The following is a 23,987-nucleotide window of genomic DNA, read 5'->3' on the forward strand; positions in this document are numbered from 1 at the left end:
CCTGTGCACATTGCTGACAAACCAGTGTGGGTTCTAGGGAATACGCAAGTCAGCTTGTATGTCCTGGCTCATGGATTATGCCTGCATGGCCTAGGGCACTTATGCAGAATTTTTATTGTCTCAGCAAACAAAAACAAAGATAAAACTGTAGTCTTCCTAAGGAATAAACAACAGCTTTGCTACCAGCACCTTTCAGCTCAGAGTTTCAGAAAAGCCTATAAAGTCCTTGAACAAAACATCAGCCTCACAGAGCATGGAAATTCATCCTGCTGGGTAAAAAAATTTCTTGAACAAACCAAAACAAAACCCCCTCCTCCAACATAACCAAAGCTCCTGGTATTAAATATAGACATATATTTTACCTTTTTTTTCCCAGCCTTAGTAAGGCAAACTTTCGCTACTGACAAATACTGACAGAATTAGATGTGCCTGAAACAGCACCTGCATGTTACTGGGAGAAATGAATAGAAGAGGCATCACACCAAAGTTGTCAACTTATACAGAAGGGATCTTCTCTGACCACTTTTGGAAAGGTAAACATGTCCCAAAGAGCAATATTCAGACACACTTAAAAAAAGTGCTTATTGCAGTACTTAAAACATGTTCCCTAGTGTGTGCAAAAGCACACAGGACCTCTGTGCTGCCTGAAGGATATTCACAAATGCTTTGACATGGAGAGCACTACCTAGGTACAGCCAGGAGGAAAACTGCAGATATTTCAACAGCGTCTGAACTCCCTGGAGCCAAAATCAGGTCCATATAAATTTTCATCCACCTGCAACTTGGGTTATCTCAGGTATCTCAGCTGATAAAAAACCCGGACCAGGGAGGTAGGGATGACAAACAGGTGATAAGAGCCTTCATCCAGGCAGGGAATGAAAACACTGGCTTCAAATTCTGTTAGCCTGAAGAGATTCAGACCCATAACAGCTGTTTCTCAGCAGACCTTCCTAGGGCCTCTACTTTTGATAGCTGATGCATTTTCTGATCCTTCTTTTAAGCAATCAGCCAGAGCTCAACCCTGGATTTGAGGTTCACTCCACCAGAAGGCTGCAATGCAATACAAGTGGTAGGCTCTGCTTCATAGATGTTACAATGCCCACTGAAAAAGAGTAAACCCAAACTCTTCTTCCTTAAACTCTCAAGGTTTTTGGCTTTGGTTTTACTTGATGAAAATGCATATTTAATCCCAGAAACCAAACCTTTCAAAAGCTGTACATCCTGGCTTAGCTGCCTAACCAAGAGACTTCTGGGCACTTCTAGAGACGCAAAATGCACCAGACACCTGCCTGTGAATTCCAGTCACCAGAATTAGTGAGGATCAAGCAGCACTGCAGTCCTGAGTAGCTCTCCAGACTCAACTGCCACATTCCCCATCCATCTGCCTCCAACACCTTAAATAGGTAGCCTGAACCTTCTCCAAAGACCTCCACTGAGCACAGCCACTGTGGGGTTTACTGCGAGTTTTTTTGTTTGCCTACACAGTTAAAGTTACAACTGCTGAGAAGAAATGTCTTTTCTCTTTTGCCAGATCAAACTAGATTCAAACTGCAAAAATTTCCTTCTTGTAAAAGATGTTGTCCCAGATACAAGCTTTGTCTAGTGAAAATGCACTGAACTCCAGCCCCTGCTGCCATCTACAAAGTGAGGGTCTAGACATGCAACCAGCATGAATGACAGTTCAAGAAAGTATCATCAAATGGTAGCATTAACTATTACATCCCAACCTTAACAGGGTAATATACAACAAGGATACACGTTTGTTTGCAGTGCAAAGCCACCAGAAACCACAAGATGTTTAACCTCTGAAAAAAATTAAGCCCCTTGGTAGGTATCAAAATCTGAAATTGGCTTCACCTAATCAGATATTTGGCATTACTGGAATCTGGCAGAGAGCAAGTATATCTTTTTCTCATTGTTTCAAGAGTAATTCTCTAGGAAGGATATGCTCCTAATTTTCTCATTTCCAACAGCACAGATAATAGTTGTTTGTACCAGCAGAATTCATAAATTTGTTCCACTGCCTGTTTCACTCTTTATTAATATTGATGTTTTCTGGCAAAACTCCTTTCCAAGGATTTAAGACTTCAAATCTGGTGAGTTTATGAGATCAAGAAATCCATGGATAAAAACAAATCCCCTAAAATCTTGCCAAATATCCTATGGGATTCCCTAAATTCTTACTTGAGAAAAAGAGATTAATGTAATTTTTCCCTCACTAAGAGTCAAAACAACAAAAATAATAACACTGGAAAATATAAAAAAACAGTTCAAAAAGGAGTAAAAAAGATCTGTTTGGGGTTAGCATTACCAATGACAATCCTAGCATGTTAATCAATTTGATATTTAAATTACATAAGGTCAATCATCTCAGAACAACTTTCTTGACAAAATAAATATTCTGTAGACTGGTGGGCAAATAGGAAGTAACAAGTAACTGCATATCCAGATTACAAGAAACGGTTAGGCCTAGTAATACAAATGAAATAACAGGTGAGTCCTAGTTGTGAAAAAAATAGTCTTCAAATCGAGTATCATAATCCATTTTGTGTACATGTTTATTATCATCAGGAATATTATTTTTTTGAAAATTGAAAAAAAGGGCTCTAATTTTTTATCTCTAATTTATGATTAAGGAATGCATTCAGATATTTCTATTGGAAGAATAACTCTAAAATCTATTGTCTTTGTACAAACTTCTGTTGACTACTGCCACCTTTTTTTTTATATAATGTTTAAAATTTTAAGTACAATTCATTAATTAGAAGTAAACTGATAACAGAAATCCCCATTTATCAGACCCTCTATGACTTTAAGTTAACCTCAGTAGAATTTGCATAAGATTTTAATAAGATTTGAAGCTCTGTAATAGTAAAGACTGACAGTCCCGTTGTGACTTGGTTTTGCTTCAAAGCAGAAACAGTTGTACTAAATTACCATTAGTAGGCTCTTAATTATATTTTGATGAAAGTCCAGTTATAAGAGCATAAGAAATGGTATGTGTTACCTGTCTGCCTCAACTCAAAGACCCTCTTTATACCAAGAGCTGCAAGCAGAACTCAAATTAACGGAGCATTTTAAGATACTGACCTAAACATTTGTGCAAACATGTAGACACTAAAACAAGCTCTAGGCAAGAATATTGGGGGAAAAAAAAAAAAAAAGAAAACTATGATTGAGTATCTTCACAGATTTCTAAGTCTAATTCCTTCTTGGAAACAGTGCCTGCATATTCTAACCTGAACAAATGTTGTCCTTCTACTATCATATGCTTCAGAATAAACATTTCTGTGAAAAGCTCCATCAAATCACACAGGCACCAGACATCAACATCCGCTCACACCTGACACTGCCAGAGGTAGATTCCTTACTTCTGGTACTGAAGTTTGGCTCTTACATAACATTTCAGGGGAGGTTGGGAAGGTTAGGACTTGGAGAACTCCTGGTTTCAGCCTACAGCAAGTCAAATTGGGCAGGATCCCAGTTTCTCTCCAAATCATAATTAATTTTTCACTGCCTGTCTCTGTCCCAGTGTTAATATCAGACCTTTTACATCTTTATAGCACATGTTTTACATCTGCTGATCTGAAAAAGCCACACAAGACTCGTCAACCCTCTTATTCTTCTCCCTCTTTCTCCCATCATCCCAGCTGTACTCAGTCCTGTAATTGACTGGGACAAATTTTTTGAGCTTTCTACCCCTTACTAAAACCTGCCCTAGATCATGTCAATGGGAAATGACTGCAACCTTCGCTGTCTCCACTGTCATTGTCCATGAACATTGTCCATGTCAGTCACACTGACAATGTTTGAACAGGCCACAGCGTCCCAGCACTAAGAGCAGTACAGATGTATAGATTTATCCACCTCCAAAATAAGTCTGTCTCCAAAGGTTTGCACCTTGTGCTTGCTGTATTGCTTCCAGGAATAAGCACAAAATCAACATTAGAGTTTTAGCTGGCTAAAGTAGTGAGAAAAAATAAGTCAGCTTTCTTTAGGCAGTCAGCGCATGATAGCCAAGCGTGACAGTCAGAAACACCAGTAGGAATGTGTCTGCAGGTTCATAAGGCACATTCAGCTTGCCTGCCACAGCTTCAAAGTTAAAAAGAGCAATGATCAGCTCAGATCCCCTGACATGAACACGCCAGTGCTTGACTTTCTCAACAGTCATAAAGATGTTGGGGTTTCATGTCAAAGAATCGTATAATCATTAAGGCTGGGCAAGACCTCTAAGATCAATTCCAGCCAGTAATCCAGCACTGCCAACTCCACCACTAAAACGCGTCCCTAGGTGCCACACCTACACGTCTTTTAAATACCTCCAGGGATGGTGACTCCTCCACTTCCCTGTGCAGCCTGTTCCAATGCTTCACAACCCTTTCAGGGAAGGAATTTTTCCTAATATCCAATCTAACCCTCCCCTGGTGCAACTTGAGGCCATTTCCTCTTGTTCTAGCTCTTGCTACCTGTGAGAAGAGACAAACCCCCAGCTGGCCACACCCTCCTTTCAGAGAGTTATACAGAGTGACAAGGTTCCCCCTGAGCCTCCTGGTCTCCATGTTAAAACAACCCCAGCTCCGTCAGACACTTCTCCTAAGACTTGTGCTCCAGACTCCGTAACAATTATGTTGCCCTTCTCTGGACAGGCTCCAACACCTCTTTCTTGTCTTTCTTGTGGTGAGGGACCCAGAACTGGACACAGCATTCAAGGCACATCCTCAGCACTGGTGAATATAGGGGGACAATCCCTTTCCTGGTCCTGCTGGTCACACTGTTTCTGATGCAAGCCAGGATGTCTTTGGCCTTCTGAGCCACCTGTGCACACTGCTGTATCAGAAGGTCTAATTTGTACCTATTGCATGCTATCTGGATATGATCCCAGCCAGCAAAACAAGAAAGCATTACAAAACACACAGAGATATTCTTTCAAGTTTTCCCTGCAGCTGCCCTGGGGGAGGAGGGAGTGGGCTGGGGGGAGAAAGTTGCTGTGCAAATGAACAAAAGACAAGTGAAGCAATATGCCCCTGAGGGAAAACACTCCAGTGAGCAGCAGACACAGCCCATGGCAAGAGGTGCTGCTACAGTACAACCCACTGACCCACAACAAGGCTGTGAACAGCCAGACTTCGCAGGGCCAGCTTGCTCATTGAAAATGCTTTCTTCCAAGTCAGAGTTCCTTGCATTTTAACAAGGGAAAAATTAGGAATTTATTATTATTTATTTATTATTTATTTACTATTATTATTATTATTATTTAAAATTCTACTGAAAAAAAAGAGGCTAATTCATATGCTTTCAGAAAAGATATAATGCTTAATGCTATCCAAGACATGTATGAGGTTTACAAGTCCAAATTTTCCTCTTATCTTTTTTTCTGTGGTGCAACTTCTTATTTACCTTAATTTTAAAAGACTGTTTGGGTTATTTTTGCAAAGGCAATCTATCCATGGAGGGTGGAGGAAGGCAGCAGATGGTAGATGCAGAAACCCTATGTGAACCCTGCAAAAGACATGGATAGACAATGAACTGACCTCTGTGAAAGCTATATCATAGAATATCATGATTTGGAAGGGACTCAAGCATCAACAAAGTCCAGCTCCTGGCCCTATACAGGACAGCCCTAAGAATCACAGCATATGCCTAGATATGAGACAGGGAGATAGTACAGAAAATACTCAAAGGAGATAAATTATGTATTTTGTCCTCTCTTCCAGGACCTACTTCAAGATCCTCTATGGCTTGAACATAGTCTTTCCTCTCATTTTTCACCACGCTCTCTCAGTGACACTATTCAGATGAAACTTCTCATGGGATTTACATAAGAAATTTTAAGACATCAAAGTGCCCATCAAGGCAGGGAATAAAAAGGCAGCCTGGCAATCAATGGATTATTACTCAGGGTGATCAATTTAAGACAACATGGTTATGCTAAATAACTACTTTAAGAAGTATGATTCAATTTGATTTGAATTGCGTCTTGGTGAACTTGTAACCTTTCACTCCACCCTCTCCCTCTTGGTCCTGCTTTTACTGAAGTCACTTGGATCTCTGCCATAACATATATGGACTGCAAGCAATGGTGTAGAAAAAGCAGTACAGAAAGCTTGTGTGATGGAAGAACTTGGCATCCTTTTCAAGGAGAAATAGAATAATCACCAGCTTGGCATTTGAGTTTCTAGAAGCTGTTCCCCCCTCCCTTCTCCAATCTTGGATCAAATACAAAAAAGCAAAAATAATCTGGATTTAAATAGTACTGCTTATAGAACCCTAGCTTTTGCTGTAAGGAGTGTCTCAGATCTGGAATAATAGACATGTCAAACTTAGGAAAGAAGTTCACTGGCAGTGAAAACTAATATGGCCTCTATCCATACTTGGTCTGCTGCCTCTTAGCCAGTGCTGTGTTAGTAATCACTCATTTTCAAATACTGTCAGAATTTTCACTTAATATTACAGAAATCAAGAGCAGGAGCACTAGAAGATCTCAGAATTGTATTATGTGGGTTCTGTTTCTATATCTAATAATAATAGTTTTTAAGACACTCCTTCCCTTCCCTACTTTTCTAGTAATAGCTTCCTTTAGGTCTCAATATGGAAGCCAGGAAAAGGATAGTCAACTGCATCAAGCTAAATCCTTACTCCCTCTTCTAGATATTAATATTTTATTCTCCACATTTGACTGCAAATACCATCAGCTTAAGAAATATCAAGGAATTAAAATGCACAGAGATAAGAAAAGCTTTTCCCAGAGGAGGAAATATATTATATGTAAACTAGGATCTCCATACACAAGGAAAATGAGAATGTCCTGGCTTTCTCACCAGTTTATACATACCAATCTAGCGAGAGATGGGAATGTAATCTACGCACAGAACTATCTAACCACTATAGATTTAGCAAGGTAAAAAGGCAACAAAATAATAAATAGTACCCCGTAGCTGCTTCAGTGAAATTATTTTGATGTAAAATGGAAGTGAAAATTTCTTTCAACACCTACTGTCTCTGAGCACAGAGACAGAGGCCTGGTTTGAAAGAACCCACTTCACAAAACAATTTTAAATGTTGTTTTTAAGAGGATAAGACTGACTCAGTCTTCCCTGTCTCACTAAGTCCTCACCACACCTCACTTGCTTGGCAAATATAAATAAATAATGTTATTTTTGAAAGACTGAAGAAAGCTTAAGAAAGGAACTGTCCGGCTTGATACCTAAACCAAAGCACAAAATTTAAATATCAAAACAGCACTAGGTAACACACAGAGGAAAGAGTAGTGAAAATCTTTGACTTTAGCACAACCAGAAACAAGATTAATTTAGAGAAATCCAGTCAGCAGGAAAACACCCACAAGTGAAATTTACAGATTTAAAACATACCTGGGGAAGAAGAGGTGTCAAAGAAAATATTATGGAACAGCTTTCACTGTTGAGTATTAATAATCTCACTTTTTGTAGAATAAACCCAGCTCCACATGATGCCAGCTGCATGAAAATCTTGATAGCCATCTAGATCACTGCACAACTTCCAGGTATCTAAAACTTATCTCTGCCTCAAAATATTCACAAAGCTGCAATTTAACAGCTGATCATTGTTTTAGACTCAGATGTCCCAGCAGGCTCATTTCCTCTCAGCTCTTCAGCCATCCTGTGCAGCTACATCTTGACATACCCCTCAGCCAAGACAGAGTATTCTAATTGTCTGTTCCAATCCCCTGGATAAGATATGCCCATATACCAGCTCTCATGGGAACTGAACTGCATGCCCTGAATTCTTTACTGGAACAAATCTTCCAAAAGCCTAGTATTCCCCCATTAACAAAAGCATCTCTGGATTGTACGCTGCTGTTGTGCAATCTGCAATCCACAGATTTCATCTGATACTGTTACTGAACTCTCTTGAGAGACCAGACAGAAAGTTTACAAACTTGCTGATCTTTATCTCTCTAGCACCCCTGAATTATCAAAACCTCTCGAAGCAGCAGCACCTATGATCCAACAAATGGAAAGCCTGTGTCCCAAAGCAGCAGTCTGGTTCAACAGAAGGAGAAATACATAAAAGAAGCAGAGAAGGGGGAAAAATATCAAAAAAAAAGCAACAACCAAAGTCATTGATCTAATGTACTGAATACACTGGAGACTTGGGCTGGACTTGATGAGTGCTCCTCACCCCCATAGACTATGAGGTTGAGAGGCAAAAGCTTTCACGTTGGCATCTACAATAAAACCAGTCTTGACTTTTATTGTCATGCTATGAAATGCAGATCCATAACTCTTGAGAATTCATTTTTCAGTGCACTATCTAATAATCCAAATGGCAGAACTTAGCACTGAGAATTAGGAAAAAGTTTGAGCTCTGCAACTGGAAACTGGGTAAAATAATACATCCTTACCACAGATGTTATTATTACTTAGCAATTAATGGATAGAACACAAAAATTTTGGGCACACTTTACTTAACACAATCCATTTTTTCTTCTGAATGAGCTCAGTCCAGCTCTTTCATCTACTTAGGCACAAAACAACCTTGCAGATCACATGAACAGCCAGAAAAATATTTTCCAGACATAAAACTAATGGCACTGGATGAGTTTTGGTGTAACAGGTAGAGCTGAGACAGAGAAAGTGCCAGTGCCTCAGAGCAGCTTCCATTCTAAATTAATTCCCAGGAGCTCCTAAGTTGCTTGATAGTTCAAGAAAACTATAAGGGTAATTCATCCTTTCCGAGTGGTGCTGACTCCAAGGCTGTAGCTGCTCTCAGCAGGATGGCATTTATTTTTCATCAAACAGAAACTGCATTTTCAGTTATAGTTTTACCTACCACCAGAACACTTAAAGAGTTTGATCCTGTGAAGCAGTGATGGATTTCTGCAAGGTGAGAGACTAACCCCAAGGAAACCAAGAAGGATCTCTACTTGGCATATTAGGGCTTGAAGTTTTACTTGTGATCGTGCAGGTCTTTTACCAGCCAGATCAGCCATTTTGATGGCTGTACGTCATAAACCTCTTTGCATCACGGAGCAGGGATTCTCATTGAGGCCCAGCTCCTGCTGCCAGAGTCTCATCAGGAATTTATTCTAGCAACCAAAAGCTATCCTTATTATTTCATACGCAATCTGGATCAGCAAATATGTATACACTGCTCATTAGAGAAATTTAAGAACACTGACTGGAAAATAAGACAGATTTTTTCCTCATTCCTTAGCTTCTTGCCCACCAGAGGTGTTCTTTTCACCATACTGGTAGTTTTCCAATCACTGATCTGTTCAATACATTTAGAAAAGATTTTTTTTTTCTTGAAACAGTCACTTCAGCAGAATTTCAATTGCTTACAAAATTATTTTCTTCATGTAATTATTTCTTATTTTTCACTGCCTTCCTCAAATTGTTCAACTGCAAAGACCGGTTATATTTTTCCATAGCCTTGCAGAGTCTGTAAGTCTTCTGCATTAATCTTGAACTGCTGTCCCCCACCCACCTGAAGAAAAACCTCTACCTTCCCTCCATGCCTACACAAACCTTTACTAGCAGCTCCACTTCGGCTTACTCACATCTTCCCCTTTCACAGACCATTTATACTTCTCTGCCTACAGTTGAATGGCATGGTCAGTTTACAGAGTTCAGTAGTTATTTCACCTTACATCGTGCCAAGCTGAGGAAAGGCTTTCAATACCCATACCTTTGCACCTGTAGCTATATATCTATATATATATATGTATATGTATATACAAAGCTCCCTAAATGGACACAGCATTAGCAACCAAAACACACATTATAGGATGCTATTGCAGAAAGGCTTATAAGAAGACTTCAACCCCAGAGATCCAGGAAGCCTATGGGGAGGACATAAGAGCAAGGAGGGCAGCCAGGTGTAAAAGGTGATGGGAGTAGACAGTAATGAACTGTTTTGAGGGTGCCTCCAGGTCTTATCACTAAATTTAAAGGGCTAGAACAAGACACACCATGTTGTAGGAGTGCTTCTGAAGAGTCATTTTATAGTAATAGATCAGTAGGAACTAAGAAAGGAAGAAATGGCAATCAAAGGAAAGAAAAGTGCAAAACTATGTCCGAATGTCATTATACATCCTAAAAAGGGGGTAGTACTGATTTTCAGGGTTTACAAAAATGAACAGGAGACACAGCATTACATTCTGTCAGCTGACTTGGTTAAACTTACCTTCACTATGATCTTATTTTTTTTCTATTATTTGTATTATAGTTATGTTTAGACAATTGAATATGACTTAAACTTCAGGGAAGCATCTGTGGCACTAATCAATGGTGCCACTTCTACCTCCTGCTTTTTATGAGAAGACATTTTCTCTAGGTGTGTTCTGGCAATCTCTGTTTAGGATGGGGAACTGGTCATGTGTAGTTGGGCAGGAACTTCCAAGTCTATTATTATAACTCTTTAGACTTCATATTCCCAAAAAATTCCAACATGTAAAGAACATGGTGAAAACACAGACCTTTGAAAAGTTTGTGTCCCTACACTGAGGTCACAGACGAGTGCTATTTCTGAATACCTTCAATTTGGACTCATAATGGCATTTCTATTGAGGATCTTGCTTAAGAACTTCTCTGGGTCCTGAGAAACTCAAAGACAAAGGCAGAGGGGTGGCTGGTATACAGGGAGTTTGCAGTCTGCATCTTAATCAAACCTACCTCCATGAACCATGGGGTTTGCTAAGTGTCAGTCTCCTCCAGGTTACTCATAAAGGTGTTAGGTGGAAAAACTGCTGATATTCCTTCCTATTGTTGACATTAACACAAAAGAGGAAGGAAGATATGGTTTGGCACGCCTGACACAATTGTTGGCCATCAGAAAAGACTGGAGATATCAGAGGTGTGCATTTACAAAGAGCTTTACATGAGTCTGCATGAATGACCATGACCTACAGCAGTGTCCCCAGAACAACATCTCGCACTCCCTGTTGCCCACTGACCTCTGTTCTGCTCCCACCTGCACACCACAGATGAACTCCCCCTTGCAGACAGCTTTACTGGCAGAGCCAGCATAGCAGTCCATGAGTGAGTGGAGATGAAGCCTGCAGAGGTGGTACAGTCAGGATGTACTTCACACTACTCCTGTTCCTATGCAATAACTTCCCATCCCTGCTGATCATCTCTGTTATGAGGGCTTTTCTGGAAGACTGTTTTTTTCAAAGCAGGCATGGGCCTCTCATGATTCTCTTGCTTTTGCTTATGATTCAAAGGACAGTGATTTGCAATCACAAGAGGACAGAAGAAAAAGCCACTTCTGGCCCAGACCCATTCCCACTCAAACATTGTTACTGACATCCTCCAGATATCTGGCTGAAGCATTCTAATTCAATATAAAAGGCTATTGGCTTTATGTTTTAATTTAGCTTTCTCATGTATCTTCTATGCCACAAAAGTGCCTTCTTCAATTTTAAATCAGGTAGAAATCACCATCTTGACTCTAGTATAGAGGGTGAAATATCAAAAATATCAGTATCCACCAAAGTAATTTTTAATGAATTGAGTCTTTTGTCCAATAACAGATGAACTTGTCTCTTTGGCAGAGTAATACAATCTAATCTGTTCTTATTTTTGGATTCATTTCAAAAACTGTCTCTATGTATTTGCGAGCTTTCACTTATCCTTCTATATGCTATTTTTATTTCTTAAAATAAACTTTAAGCCCTATTTGTACCTTCATTTCTAATTTCTGCTTGCAGGGGGGAAGATTTCTTACTCTGAAAGACCTAGAGTTAAAATAGAAATCCTTGCCAACATGTAGTTTTATTTGCCTTTACCTTGCAGAAATATAAATAATGTACTTCTTATCCTGACTTGAATTACGCAGGGCCTGAGATATTCAATCTGTGGGTTCTACTCTGATACACATATTTTTTATTAGCTGGACCATCCTTTTACCCTGTAGACCTTCAGGGAAGTAGAAGACAGACACTGGTGTTGAAACATTCTTCCAAAAAACATCTAGTGTTCATGTTTGACTTATACAAGTTTTTAATCTGGAAAGCTTGGGTTCCCTCTTTTCATTATATATAAAAGCTCAAATAATAAACACAAATAAATACATATTTTGTATATTAAATTATATAGGTCATAAAAGTCTTTTAAAAAAAGGCAAAATATATTTTGAGTCCATCTACCCTCATGAACCTTCTTAGATTTTCAGTCACATCATAGTTCATGACAAATTTCTTTGTCTCCTTTGCATGATATGCAGCTATTTCTGTTTCTGTTCACCCACTGCCAGACTCTGACCTCAGTAACATTGGTGTTATTCCAGTGTAAATCCAGAGTGGCCCCCAGTGTCTGCATGAAAGCCTGATACTCTTGGTTCGATCCAGATAAAACAGTAGTAATGCTTGCTGGCAGAAGGCAGCATTTTTTGGGATTTGACGAGGACTATGACCAGACTTCAGACTGAGAGCAAACATGTATATCCATCTGTTGTCAAGACAATCTGCAGTCCTAGGGTCTGTTGGGTTTGGCTGTGGAGGGCCTGCTGTTGGTCCCCTGGGCAGGATTCACTGGCTATGTTCTCAGGATCCTGCACTCCAGCTTTCTTTCCCACTGCTGTCTGCTGCTGTGGACCAGCCTCAGCCCCAGTGCACCGTGCAAGAACTCTCTGGACCAGCTTCTTCCTCTTTGGCACAGGCCCCATCCTACCCTTAGGCAATCATCTCTTCTGAACAGTGTTCTTCTCTGCGCTCAAGAGGCAGGCTGTGCCCTGCAGAACAAGGGGACTTTTTCAGGATATTGCAACACATCCCAGCATAGATTTACAAACTCCCATTCAATATATTATAGTTATCTTAGTCACACCACAGAGACTACAGAAAGTGTAAGAAACATTTTTTAAAACTGGGACCAATTATAGTATTGTATACATTGAACAACACAGACATTAACTCCAAACTATATCTTTGAGCTTTCTGACTCACTTATGGCACCATCCGACCAATGTCTATGGAGGCCAAGAAAAACAAAACCAGTTATGCTCTGACTAAGCATCTCACTCTTCAAGGAAGGAGCTGCTGCTGGAGAAGTACATCTTGTTGTATTTCTTTATGAAAAACTGGAACCTTTAACAAAAGCCAGCGGACCATACCTGAATTTGAGTCAATGTCAATGGGCTGGGACAAAGAAAGTTTGTTTTTATTATGTCCTGCCTTTTCAATTTCATTCAGCTTTTCTACTGTAGCAAAATGCTATTTCCTAACTAAAGACCAGTGATGTTCTCCCTGCTTGACACATCCACAGACATACAGATTTGTCTCATTTATTGTGGTCTTCCCCCTTCTGATATTCCCCTACTATACTGTTTGTATTCCACAAGTTTTTTAAAACATCTCCCTTTACTCATCTCGGTTTACTGACTTACTTGCTAAGCCTCACTTCTGCTCTGTTTCCATTTCAGTTTGGCTGTATACATAGTCCTGCTTCCAGGGTCCTCACACAATTTGCATTTCCTAGATTGCCTAGATCCTTAGTTTTATCTGAAGTCTGTATCAAACTGTAATTTTCCCTTATGTTTTTTGACCAGACACTAAACGGACTTCTAACTAGGGAAGAAATTGGATCTACTTGCGTTACTAATTTATCTATGCCAAATCAATATTAGAATTATTATATTACTATAACCTAACAACTTCCTGAATCTGTGGGCTTGTGGAGGAAATCCAAGTCCACTGCATGTATGACATGACTGTCATTTCTATTTTCGTGCATGCCACCCTAGTGAACAGCAGTAGCTGACAGGCACTGGCTGTTCTGGCACCCTCAGAGGGTGGTAATTTTTACCATGCTCAGTGGGCCCATTACTCAGCTGGGAATTGCACCAGCTATACTTTAAAAACAAACAAACAAACAAACAAACAAGACACTCTTTAAATGCTTGTAGTAGTTACAAACCAACACAGTGCAGAGTGGTGTCTGCACACACACACTGCAATGGGAGTGCAGAGCACAGCTCCTGGAGATGCTCATCTGCATGCCACAGCATGACCACATGCCCACTCTCACAACACCCATCTCCCTTGGGCCTCTCCTCCCAGAGCTTGGGCAGGCAGACACAGCTTTTCTCCCCCAGCACAGACACACCTACAGACTGCCAGAGGAGCGAGCCTGACAAGGGCTAATTCAAGCAGTGAGGGGGGAGGAAGGATAACATACTCATGCAGTGGCTGCAGTCTGGTAGCCTGACTCCTGATCTGCACCATTCTTTCAAATATAACCCAACAGAATCAAATGCTTACTGCATCCATTGCACACTCCTCTTTTTCTCTGTTCCAGTTCAGGAATTCATCCCTATTTAGCAGAACATTAGTATACAAACTCAAATGTCATTAGAGCTGTCAAAGTAAGGCTGAAGGTGGATATGTAGGTACCCAAGTAACCCGAAACTGGTGTCTGCAAGGAAGTTATGCCACTGGAACTACACATCCTACACATACTACTCGGTGGCTTTACTCAGTGTACTTTTTTAGAGTCACACAAGTCAGGAAGCCCAGGGGCAGAACTACACTTAAATTCTCATCATAGTTATGTTGTAGCTAATTGGAAGACACTTTGAAAACTTCAAGAAGATAACTGAAAATGTCAGGAGGTAGCACATTTCAGTGACTGACAATGTCTGAGGGGCTTGTTTTTTTTCCTCCAAGACCCACCTCACTGCAGTGAGCAGTACTACTGTAGAGCTTTGACAGTGTGTCATTCAGTGTTCTCATCATGATTCTTGGTCTCAAATACATGCTCTGGTCATGGCCTCACTGGTCCATGTGCTTCCCACTGAGGTTGAACAGGGAATCCCCACTGCAGGCTCACAGCTGGCAAGAGGAGTCCATCAGCAAAACAAGCAACATGACATTTGCATCCCTGCTGACACTCCTGTTCCCTGGGGACACAGAAGACTACAAATGAAGCATGAAGGTACACAGGCACTCACTGGGAAGAGAGCATAATTGGAAGGGAGTTTGAATTTCTACATTTTTGCTCTTGTTTCCAAACAAGCAGTAAACTCACTCTGGGATCCCCTGCAAAGATGTATGAAGCAGAGGAAATCAGGAAACTCTGCAAAAGCATCTTGCTACCATCCATGAGCTAAAAAGTAAGATTGGAAAAGAGACTCCCAGAAAGTTGTTTACCCATCAACAAGATTGTTGTTAAAGAGATTTGCCTAGTAGACTAATATCTCCCAAATCAGGTCATTACAAGTGTTCAACTTCAGAGCCCATCTGTGCAAAAATTAAAATCAACAAATTTATGCTTTGGCTGCTGTGCAGGTAACTTTACGCAGCCTACCCTCTTCATCAGACAACTGCTTATTCGGATTCTCCCTCTCATGTCTTTGGCATCAACTAGAAATCTCTTCTGTATTGAAGGAGAGGACTGTGGACTTCAGTACTACATATCTGCACAGATCACTGCAGTTAACACAAGGTCCTGCATATCTCAGATCTACAGCAGATGCACTAACAGCACACAGAGGAGCAGTAAGTCAACCCTGTCTCATTGTGGTCTTCTGCACTACTCCCACAGCCCACTGGGGTATGGCAGACACACATGACCTCTAAACATAAGACCTACCTAGGAAACCCCCTTCTACCCACAAATCTTTACACCTGAGTCCCAATCCATCTTTTTCTAAACAAGCTGCTGTTTCTAGCTATTTTTAATACTCTAGTTATTAAGGACAAGAAAAGCTTGTCCCTACCTTTATAACAGGCTCCCTTTAGGTACTGGAAGGCTAAGTTCTCTCCAGAGCCTTCACTTCTCCAGGCTGAACAATCCCAACCATCTCAGCCTTTCTTCATAGGAGAGGTGTTCCAGCCCCTCTGATCAACCTTCATGGCCTCCCTCTGGACCTTCTCCAACAGACCCATGTCTTTAATGTCCTGAGGACCCCAGAGCTGGACAAAGTACTCCAGGTGGGGTATCTGGAACACTTCTGGGTCTTTGAAGTATCTCTCCCGAGGTAGTCTATGCCAAACATGTACAAAGCCTCTGGGCCAGTCATGATGGGGGTGCTATGACCACTCATTCCCAGTTAGGCTTAGCTCAGTTTCCAACACAAAGAGGTCTTGGGATCCTCCCATCACTCCAGAAATACAGGTGGATTCTGCCTTTTTGTAATCTAATGTCACCATGGTACACTATGCACCAGCATCCACTAGAGCTTTATCTTTCTGTGGGACTGATGTGCCAGGCCATTGGATCCACACAATTCAGTAAACCAGGCTGTCCCTTTCCTCCACCTGGCCGAAGTCAGGGCCCCACTAGCCCTCATCAGATTCTCCATTACCTGCTGGTTGTAACTGCAAAACAGAAGCCCCTTAATCAGTGTCAGAAGTACCATCAGTTCTGCTCAACAAACACTGGAGAAGTAATTTTCCTGGATGGATGCTTTTTGGCTGTTGTTTTTCCTTGGAGTTCCTGTATCCAAGCTTCTAGTCTCCATGTAGGTTCCCCATTCCACTTTGTCATGCCCTCCATCTGGTCCCTTAGGAAGAACTACAGGGTTGCATGTGGTGTGTGCCAGAAGCACCCTTTCTGTTGAACAGAAAAAGACTGATTTAAAAGCCATGACCTTGGTTGGGGGTGTTGGAGCAAGAACTATGCTCAGTAGTAAGACGGGATCCATGTGGGGGTTGGTTTTGAGATTTGGGATTTCACCTTTGTCCATCAAAAGGGTCAAGCTGTTTTTTGTGGCCTAAGTGCGACACCCAAGTTGTGACTGTGTCTGTCTTGAGTCTGACAGGATTAGCTACCTCCAACTCATACAATTAGACCTCAAAAGGTTGGAGGAGAAAAGTCAAGAGAATATGGTTATTTTCCCCAAGACACTGTGCAGTTTATAAAGTACATGACTGAATGTTTCCACACTACACTGCAGCCAGCTCACAGATCTTTCAGCAAGGTAAGTCAGAAAGGAGAAAAAAAGGCATCAGAAGGAGAGTCACTAACCATGATGGTGCCAGAAATTGCAGGTTAGTGTGTTGAATCATAGGTTCTCCTGGTATGAAAGCTTCTGAAAACAAGGCCAAAATGTGTCTGTTTCCAGAGGTGAGAACACAATGACACAGTACTTAAATAAAATCCTCTTCCCACCCTATGTCCTGAACCCAACACACTTCCTAAAATCTCACCTGAAAAAAAGCAGTTTCTGAAATGTCTCTAGGAGGGCACATGGTATCTTTCTACTTTTTAGTTAGACCATTCAACACATCCACCATTCCCTGAGCTGTCTAGTGTGGGGATGTACGTCTCTGATCTCCTAGGGACAGGTTAGCTATGACTGGTGGTGTTGGCCTTCCAGGCTAACAGTAACAGCCATCTCTGAGGGTTTTGCTGCACAGTGCTCAGCTGCTGACTTGGATCCACGGCAAGCTACACAATGAAACAGCAAATCACCTGCATTGCGCCTCCAGAAATTCTGCATAAACAGAAATAGTTTTCCTTATTCGTTTCTCCCAATACATTGATGACTTTTCTGTGAGCATGTAACCAGATCTGCATGAAATGATTGTAATAGCAGCCTGTAGTAATGGGGGAAAACCAGCTTTTATTCCCTTAATAAAATGTGAAAACATGGATCAGACTGGCTGAACATCCAGAAATTCTTTCCATCGGATCACCAGATTTGCCAGCCATTCTAGGATGTCTTTTTCAAAAAATGAAGATGACTTATGAAATTTTCTAGCTTGAGTAAAGAGAGATACTGTTGCCAAAAGGAGGAGTGAGTTTATTTTGGAGCTTTATATTATCTGTTTTTAAAATCTTATATTTAGGGATTGTTTTCTTTCCAAAATAGTCAAAGATGCTTTATGTCATAGCAAGAGGCCCCTAAAATAGTCTTTCTTTATTTAAATGACATATTATCTTATTCTTAACATTTAATACAATTCTGTCAGAGTCCATTACATCTTATCCAAGTTGCTGATCATGTAAAATTCCAAAATATTTAAACAGAGACCAGCACAGCAAAAAGATTAATAAACAAAATACAACTAGTCAGCTTTATGGGCAATATGAAGTGCCCATTCAGGTATTTCTTTTTCTTATGGGGGCACAAGGAGAAGGGGAAAGAAAAGCTGATCATCCTTGCAGAGTGCAACTGGTGAAATTTTAACTTACATGGTAAATGGCTCTTTAGCGATGAAACTGAGAGGGAGAAAAACAGGTGATGTACAGTCTTCAAAGACTTATCTATACCTTTCTGTTCAGGAATTTGGTGTGTCAGTGTAGCAAACAGAATGAAAACTGATAGGTACAGATTACTAATTCAATTTAATGTTGCTAACTCCAGCTACAGATGATGGTGACAAAATTCTGACAGATTTCTCTGCGCTGTATGCACAATCAGCAGAACTTCAGGGAAAAGCAAAAGAACATTTGGAGAGTCTGTGCTGTGCCTGCTTACAAAATGTGAAGCTTGAACAATTAGAGATGTGATCAGTGAGAACAAAAACTGCTGCATAAATATGCATATGCATGTATGCATACATGTATATGCAGCACATGCACAAACACGCTGCACATACACGCTGCACTGAATAAGCAAGAAATATTTGCCATCTGGAGAAGTCATAGATGAAAACTATGCTGGAACAGCCATAAAACAGTAAATCTGACATTATTTTTCCTACCTTTGTCACCAGAGTTTCTCAGTGTGTCCCTCTTTGGCAATGCATTTTAGTGTCAAGACACCCAACCTTCAAAGCCCCCAACTTCTTGATGTTACTGACTCTCAGATGAAGGCAGAGCCCATCCAAGAGCATCTGCTGTGCTGAGTGCAACCAAATATCTCAGCCTGAACATGAAGGAAGATTGCACTGCTCCTGAGCAGTCACCAAACCCTCAGACGAGTTCTTCTGGTTAAACCAAGATTGTTCTTCAACTTCACTGTGCCCATCACATTTTAATGTTTACCAGGATCACACCAATGCTTAAAACCCTGCAGTAAGTCTTACACAGCAGCACCTCTGCACTGCATCCTTCACTGCTTAGCTTAGGAGGTGACACGTGGTTCCACTCAGCCTGGCTGCCATTGTTTTGGCAGAAGTACAGTTCCCATGGTGGCAGTGCAGTGCACACACTCCAGTTTCACCCTTGCGAGAGACTGGACCTCTGCATCAAGCTGCTTAGATGCTGAACTGCTTTTGGCCTGCGACTCCTGCTGCTGGGGATAATACCCCATGTCACAGTGCGCTGCACCAGCTAACCCCTGAAACCTGCCAGACTTCAAAGCTGCAAGGAGCCAAGGCTGCACCAGCCGGGCAGCCTGGCAAGTGGGAAGAAAAATCACTTCTTTTTCAGCCTAGCCAGAGGCTTCAGGCAATAACAGAAGGCAAGGCTGAGCCACTGTTGTGGGACAAGAGGAGCTGGAGGAGACAACCCCATGACAGAAGCACAGGAGACGCCATGTCTCAAGAATCTCACACTTGCAGATTCACTGGTTTAGGAAAATGCTAGGTTACCTTTTGTAGGTAGTAACAAACCTTTTCTGTAACAGGAAAGTTAGTGCTTATAGTCTATATAGTACATAGTGTATCATATAAACCACAATTTTCCCTTGTCAACTGCTTCCCCAGATGCAGTTTCCACACTGAGGATAAAAAGTTGGCTCCGTGAATACAGCAGTAGCTGCTTTTATTCAGTACTTCCCAAGAAAACCAGGTAGATGCTTCTACAGGGCTGGTTTTTTTCTCAGAAGATAGATTTACAAAGGAAAGGTTTACCTCAAGTGACCTTAGACTAAAGATGTTACACACTCCCCTCTGCCCTTCAGCTTTGAAGTGGTGGATTTCTATATGGGGAAACAAGCCAAGATCCAGGTGTTGACACCTATGGAGAATGATTTCAGATTGTTACAGGACACTGTTTTATGCATAGAGACCATCTAACCTGAGTACTTCAAATAAATTTATGTTGCTAAGATTTAGTATTAGCAACTTTTCCATAGGAAAGGTGATATTTCAACTGGCAATTTCCAATTTCAAATAAAATACTACAGCTGGAAAAATATACATACAGGAATTCACAAAATTCCCATGAAAACAAGAGAGGAAGTCTTCTCCTAGTTTAAAGTTATATGTGGAAAAGACATTAGATACTGTCATAATCTGAATTGAAGCCCGATATCTTTTATCCTGTCATTAATGTGGAAAAATCAGTGACTTAACTGGTAAAAATAATGTCTATATGAGCAGTCTTCAACTTTTTATTTCAGTTTCTCAGAATGTGGAACTTAAGGTACTGCAGTGGAGCACATGGCTGGAAAATTCAGCCTAGAAATGCTACTGTTTAAAGTCACTATCCTAGGGAAACATATAAAATCTGCTTGCATTTTTTTTTCCTTTCTTCATAGCAGGATTTTAAGTTCATTGAGATCACAAGGAAAGAGAAATAACACAGAGTTTTTTTATCATGGTTGAGATTCAGATATTTAGACAAACCCAACTAAAGATCCAGATTTTGAGACGTCAAGTTCCAAACGTTCTCATATCCATCCATGAGGCAGGTGCTGGTCAGTATCTCACCCAATAAATCACCAGGAGAAAGCCCACAGAATCACATAGTGCATTGATTTTATTTCCCTACAGTCCAAGAAGAAATGCCAGATCTTCTGATCTTACATAAGGGAGTATGTGCTTTATATTGCACCAACACTGTGAGTAAGAGTGGGAGTTCAACCAGCAATCCTACTTAGAGTAACCAACAGTCAAAACCATTGAGTTCAGTGAGTTTTGGGGTCAAATATTCGAGTCCTGGGGATTTGTCCAACTCCTTGTTAGCAAGAGTGTAGAAATTAAAAGTTAAGTGTATATTTTTCAGGGGGCTAGAGGAACACAAAGCTATTGTGACAACTAAAGAGAAACAATTGTGCACCAAACACACTGAGATCTGGAATGCAGGGCTACTCACAGATGACTTTTTTTTAATCTCAAAAGAAACTGTGGGCAACTTGGAGGAGCTGAGATTACCAGGATTTCTGCAAGTAACCCTGCCCTGGAATGCTGGACACCCATCACTGGTGGTGAGGAAGCTGAGGAAGCTGAGAGCAGTGTGCTGCTACCACAATTGTTTTTAATTGCTCCAATTACAGAACAAGAAACACCTCTAGGTCCCATTCAAACCAATGGCAAATCATTGCTCAGATCTTCTTTTCTTACTATTAAGTTCTCCCTGCTTTTTTGAAAATTAGAGATTGCTTTTAGTGATATTCTATTTTCTCATCAACATGCTACTCTTACTTGTTACTCTTACTAGGCAATTCTATAACCATGTATGATTCAATTCACAGAATCAAATATAGGCCTCAGTGCAAACCTCAGTTTTGTGCTTATAGTCTTTCAGATTTCTCACTACTTTTACTTACAGATTTTAGTGATGCTCAGTTTTTCACATTTTCCTATGCAATGCCACCTGCTGCCATTATCAGTTTTCCATTAAGACCTCAGGATTGTATCATACTCTCCAGTACACTCAGCCATCTAAAGGAAATTTTCAGCTCAGTTTTCACTGTGAAGAAAAGAATTTGCTGGACAGCACATGAAGTTCCAGATGTGACAAAGTCTGGCAGTCCGGCTCCCTGATGTGAAGTACAGCAAAGTGTTAATAGTTTTTACTGAGTAGTCAGCTTGAAAAGGAATAGGGGATTTAAGACATCCTTTATTGGTAGAAACTCCAGACAAGTGGGCAACTCTCAAAGGTTTTTTGTGAGGGTTTTTGGTGTCTCATGACCTACTGAATTTAGCACTTGTATTACCCTGAGCAAACTTCTGTGGTTCTCATTACAATTTATGTATAACCTGCACTGTTTGCAGCCAAGGCCTAAAGATGAGAACAAATCTCTGAGGAGTTAAAAGTAGCAAGAAGGTAATCTGACCCCAGAGGCGAACAGGAGAAGAGTGACTGGGAACAGGGCCCATTCAGGTAAAATCTGAACTGCCACCCATTAACCATGCCAAAGAAATGGGGACGCTGGAAATAGTCTTCATAAAGCCTTTTTAAAAAGGGAGAAGACTACACATGCCATGTGATGAGAACACACTCTCAAAATTAGATTTGTATCAATAAAAACCTGTCTATTCTTCATCCTGTTTTCTACTCTCTCTGCTAAAGCCAGAGTCATCTGCAGAGAATGCCCAGATCTAGAAAAGAGATTTTATGAGAGTGAGATGTCCTTCCAACAGTTTACATCCTTTACTCCTGTTCTGTGAGGTCATGGGACTCCACAGACCTGTTATCTTTCAGTAGGTAATTGATTATTTGGTTCTTGGGCTCAAAGTCTGTGTGTGGAACGACAGGTCAAATGTGCATTTTGCATATCAGAAATGAACTAATTCTGCTCCAAGCAAAGTTCAAAATCTACTCAAGCATCTAAGGAGAAGGCAAACAAAATCCATTGCGTGTCTGGGACTTCCATTAGAGCTGGAAGTTAAAATGTAATGTGAAATGCATGTCATAGATGAGCCTCTGCAGCACCTCATAAACTGCACCCACTCCTCAGTGTAGCAGCCGGACTGCTGTTCTTGGGCTACTAATAATTTGCTTTCATTACAGCCTTTTTCAGCTAGAGACTCCTAGTCACAGAACAACACTGCAGAACTGGGGAGAAAACAAACAAACAAAAAAACCCCATCAAATTCTGTCTGGGGCAACAGTAGCTGCCCAATATAAATGGGAGAAGAACAGTTAGCTGCCAGGCACACCAAAACCATCAGGACACACTATGCAAGACATGGCAAAGAGCTGGAGGAAAAGGGCTTGTTATTCAGTTGTGCTGGGCAGCATGAGGAAAATGAGAAGAGGATAAAAAATTATTTCAAGGCAGAAAACCAACAAAAAGTGCAAAGAGTTGGAAAGGAGGGGAGGAAAGGGAATTTTTTGCACCATTTTGGGGGAGCTAATGGTCAGGACTAGATCTGGAATGTATCTAAGGATCTACTCTTTTAAGAAAGGGTCCACAGTACAATATATGGGAAGCCATGAAGAGGACATTGCAAAACAATTTCAAAAGCAGGATATGATGCAGGAAGCGAATCCTCTGTATCCATCTCCAATAACTGCACGCATGAAGCAATTCTGCAGGATTGAGCTCTGATATGCCAATTCTCACACTGACATAGTTCAAAAGAACAAAAACCCAGAGAAGGAATGAGTCACCTTGATGTTATCTGTCCAGGCCTCATCCCTGCAGTCTTCCACAAAACTCACCTCTCTTGCTCAGTCCTCTGCTGTCCTGGTTTGACACTGGCCCAGTGCCAGGCACCCACCAGAGCCGCTCGCTCACCCTCCCATGCCACAGCTGGGCAGGGGAGAGAGGGGAAAAAAAGTTAACTAAGGCTTCATTAGTTGAGATGAGGATCGGGAGAAAACACTTGAAGGGCAAAACAGGCTTAGCTTAAAGTTACAAAGTGAATTTATTGCTAACAGAATCAGAGGAGCATACTGACAAGTAAAATAAGCCCTTAGAACACCTTCCCCCCCAGCCCCTCCCTTCCCACCGACAGCGCAGGGAGACATGGCCTGGGGGTTTGGTCAGTCCATCCCCGAGATTTCCTCCCGCTGCTCCTCCGGGAGAGGAGTCTTCCCCTGTGAGGCCGTGGGTCCCTCCCACGGGAGACAGTTCTCCTGAACTTCCCCGGCGTGGGCCCGCTCTCAGGAGCAGCAGCCCCACCGCCCCTGCTGCAGCGTGAGCCCCTCCCACGGGCCCGCAGCCCTCCCAAACTGCTGCGCCGGGGCTCTCTCTTCCCACGGGGCGCAGCCCTCCAAGGCCAGGCTGCTCCAGCCTGGAAGCAGGGCCCTCTCTCTCCAGCGGGTCTCCCACGGGATCACAGCCTCCTCCAGGCATCCACCCGCTCCGGCACGGGCACCTCCCCCACGGGCTGCGGGTGGATCTCTGCATCCCCCGTGGATCCCCACGGGCTGCAGGGGCACAGCGGCTTCACCACGGTCGGCACCACGGCCTGCAGAGGAACCTCAGCTCTGGTGCCTGGA

Source organism: Corvus kubaryi, unplaced genomic scaffold (genome assembly GCF_017639235.1).
Source record: "Corvus kubaryi isolate FWS band 111438036 unplaced genomic scaffold, C.kubaryi_AGA036_p1.0 split3-73, whole genome shotgun sequence".
NCBI lineage: Eukaryota > Metazoa > Chordata > Aves > Passeriformes > Corvidae > Corvus > Corvus kubaryi.